Source organism: Halichoerus grypus, chromosome 7 (genome assembly GCF_964656455.1).
Source record: "Halichoerus grypus chromosome 7, mHalGry1.hap1.1, whole genome shotgun sequence".
Taxonomy (NCBI): Eukaryota; Metazoa; Chordata; class Mammalia; order Carnivora; family Phocidae; genus Halichoerus; species Halichoerus grypus.
In genome coordinates, this window is record NC_135718.1 from 35,487,225 (window position 1) to 35,491,558 (window position 4,334).

A 4,334-nucleotide genomic window follows, 5' to 3' on the forward strand; every position below is an offset into this window, starting at 1 on the left:
TCTTCAGTGGCTTCCCATTTCCCTCAGGATGAAAACTCAACATTTTTCAAAAATCCTTGAAATCTGACTGCCTTTAACTCTCTATTCTCATCAATTTCTCATCACTTTCCTCACTAAGCTCTGAATTTCAACTCTGTGGACTTTTCAGTTCCTTAGAAAATCCAGGCACTCGGTTTTCTGTTTTCCTGTACTGTGTCAGCTCCCTGGAAAGCTCTTCCTCCCGCTCCAAAGCCCTGCACAATTTCTCCTTCCTCCCCTTTGGGTTAGCTGCCTTTCTTCCATGAAGCCATCCTTAACCCTTACTTATACTTAGTCCCCCCCTACCCCCCGAAGTGTGTTCCGGTTGTACTTTTAGTCCAATGGTGTCATACATCTACAATACTGCCTTTACCCACCAAGGGGAAAAAAATCCCTCTCTCCCTTTGAGCAAGTAATACCTACTCACCAAGTATTAAGCCACTCACAGGAATGAATAAGGAAGGAAGCAACATCCCCAATAATCATTTCATGGTACTGATTATTTCTGTGCACATTACATATAGGCACTACACATTGAGTTAACTTTGTTTTCAATTGAACAACTTATTCTAGACATCTTTATAAATGGCATTCTTATGTTTCAATTTATAATGGAACATTTAGTCCCATTATTGGGCATTTGGGTTGTTTCCATTTTCCCATTATTTTAGACATTGTTGCAATGAATATCCTTATCCACTACCCTTTATATCCAACCAGCTATTTCTGAAGAAACACATTCACGGAAGACTCTGTAAGGTTAGTATCAAATTATACCTCTTCCATTATGTTATTGTCTGTCCCAAATCATGAGAATTCTCATTTTTAAAATCTTTTATCTTCCAACCTGATCAGCGAAAGATACATTTTTGGTGGATTTTCCCCAATTACTAAAAAAGTTCAGCATCTTCATGTTTACTGAGCATTCTTCTGGATCAATCTTCGTTGCCCAATTTTCCATTATGTCAGGTGCCTTGGAAGCGGCACGTGAAATGAGGGTTCTTGTGTTAGTGATTTATTGTGCGTGCTCTGTAAGGCAATGAGGGAAACAGGACAGGGCAGGAGAAGAAACAGGCGAAGACGTGCTTTCAGGAGAAGCCTCTCCTCAGCCTTATCCCAGCTCAGGAGCATAAATCATGCCGTGGAGGCCAGATGGCCAGGTGATAATGCCCTGCATCAGGCACTGGCCACGGGCTGAACTCAAGGCGGTGCGTGCATGTGTGTGTGTGTGTGTAAAACTTCCCAGGCGTCTTTGGGTCAGGTGACTTCCATCAGCACGGACAATGCTCTGGGGAGAGTGAAACCATTAGTGCCCAAATCTGAAGCAGCTGGAGGAAGGGTACACCAGGCTGGTCAAAGGGATCTGGTGGACACTAACAGCATTTATCAAATTGCATGTTTTGTTTTGTTTTTTAGAAAGGGAGGGCAAAGTGAGATAAAGAACCCCAAGCAGGCTCCATGCCCAGTGCAGAGCCTGATGCAGGGCTCGAGCCCACCGCCTTGAGATCATGACCTGAGCTGAAATCAAGAGTGGAACGCCCAACTAAGCACCCAAGCGCCCCTCAAATTGCATGTTTTTAAAAAACAATTTCTTTTTAAGCTTTTACTAAGGATGCTAAACTCCTCTGCTCTAGAAGATGGATTACAAATGTACTTTCCTAGTTGTACTTTTCTAACAGAACATTATTTTTAAAGAGGCAAATTAATCAAGTTTTCATGTTTTCTGGCTTTGATGACCACACTTAGGCTTGTTCCAACCCAGGGTTATTTTAGACAAAAAATTTACCTACCCTTTCTCTAGTATTTTACAAACTTAAAAAAAAAATTAATTCTTTAATCCACTTGAATTTAGTGTGCTGTATATTGGGTAGAAGATAAGGATTAGACTTTTTTTTCCTAAATGATAGAACAATAGCTGGTACTTAGTAGGTACCTTCTGTCGGACTGGTCCTCCTTTGAGCATTCTACAAATACGAATCTACTTAACTCTTGCAATAGTGCCATCTGTAGGGAGAAGAGATGAAGAAAGTGAGGCACAGAGAGATTATCTGATTTGTGCAAGGTCACAGGTACTGAGTACCAGCAAGTTCAGACTTTAACACGCAGAGTCTTTAGTCTTCACACTTACTTGGTTTGCTGTACTGCTTTTCCCGCATAGGTAACCAGTTATGCCAACACCATTGAATTGAGGAACCCACCATTTCTTCTTGTAATTGGAGTCGTTCTGGACTCCCAACTCTTTCATTCGTCTATATGAATTTCTGCACCAGTTACAGCTTTAGTTACTAGAGTCCTGTTGTACTCTAGAATATTGGGTGTACAAGTCGCTCCCATTGTTTTTTTTTTTTTTAAAGATTGTATTTATTTATTTGAGAGAGCAGAAAGAGAGAGAGGGCATGAGCAGCAGGGAAGGGGAGAGGGAGAAGCAAACTCCCCGCTGAACAGGGAGCCCTGACGAAGGCTCGATCCCAGAACCCTGAGATCACAATCTGTGCTGAAGGCAGACGTTTAACCGACTGAGCCACTCAGGTGCCCCCCTCCCATTGTTTTTCTATGAAATTTCCTAGCTATTCAAATCCAAACATATCTACAAGCAAACTAATATATGTGGATGGTTTTAGATTTTGTTAAATTCATTATTTGGGGGAGAATTTGATGAACAATGTCTCACCCAAAAAACAGAGTGTCTTCCAATCTTCTCTAATTTCCCTTATTAAGAGTTTTCTACATAGAGGACCTACGTATTTGATATCTTTGTGAATAGTACCATTTTTTTAAATGACATTTTATAGCAACTTATTATTAACCAAACTATTACCTTTTATGTCTTTCGCTTATTAACTGACCACCTTGCTGAACTTTTCCTTAATGTACTGTCATTTTGTTGCAGTGAGTAACGCGTCATGTTCTAACAAAGATAAACATTAGAAGGAAACCCACCTGCCACTCCTCACTGAGGACCAGCCATCATGCCCACCTATTCTGAACAACAGGATAAGCACCTGTTCATAGAAAGCAAGCACAACAGCAAATATGTAGCAAATGTGCATGTATGAAGGAGCGCCTGTATTTCTAATCTTTTCCCAGTTGCTTTTTTGAAGAGGACAGACACATCTGTAATAACTTTACTTCCTAATATAACGTAAGTCCTCAATATTATATCCGGTGCAAGTGAGGCGAAGATACACATAATATAACCAGTTGATTGAAACAGTAGACTAAGGTCGGACATCAAAAAAAGTTGAACTTACGTCCCCTTAAATATTTTGAGTTTAAAATGTATAAATTCACACTCCTGTACTGATCTGTAAAGATCAGCATCTGTTCTTGGGAGTATGGACCCTCTGATGGGACATCTACAGCTGTCTTTGAGTTCCAGTCTATTTTTTTTTTTTTAAAGATTTTATTTATTTGACAGAGAGAGACACAGCGAGAGAGGGAACACAAGCAGGGGGAGTGGCAGAGGGAGAAGCAGGCTTCCCGCCAAGCAGGGAGCCCGATGTGGGGCTCGATCCCAGTACCCTGGGATCATGACCTGAGCCGAAGGCAGACGTTTAATGACTGAGCCACCCAGGCGCCCCAGTTCCAGTCTCTTTAAAGAAGAAAGAGAACTTAAGACTTGAGTAAAGCAGTCCAAGTGTGGAATTTTTACTGGCTCCCCCACAAATCTTAGTTGTCCTGTTCACACCTATTGTGACAGGTTTTTAATGGCTCATCTTTTTCAAGCCTTTCAAAAGCATGAACTTGGATTTCCCGGGAATTCCTTTTTTGTCCTTCATAGTGCAACAGTTTTCGTAACATTTAGTTAATGTATGTAACTTTACAATGCTAACCACAATGGCATAAACAGACTGGTGAATAAACGCACATTAACTGTTGGTGAATCCAGGTGGGGTGAGGGCAGAAGCAAGCTGGTGCTCGAGCAAGTGGCAGACTCACGTGTGGGCTCAGTGGCCGCGGCATCATTTTACAGAGGGCATGGAGTCGGCTAATCCATCAAATTGCTCAAGTGGAAGTCAGACAAAAATGCTTTTAGAGCCATCATGCTCAATACATATAATATATAAATATATATATGGACATTCGTGTGTGTGTGTGTGTGTGAGATATTCTACTGGTGTTTTGCTATGGGTTTTTATCATTTTCAAAACCAGGAGTGGATTTTAAGTTTTATCCAATGTCTTACATCCATTAAAATGATGATTTTTCTCATTTGATTAATAAATATAATTAATAAATATGATTCTCTCTCAGCATGGTGTCCTTTTCCTCACTGAAATTATTTTCTTTATATCAACATAACATGAATACAGATA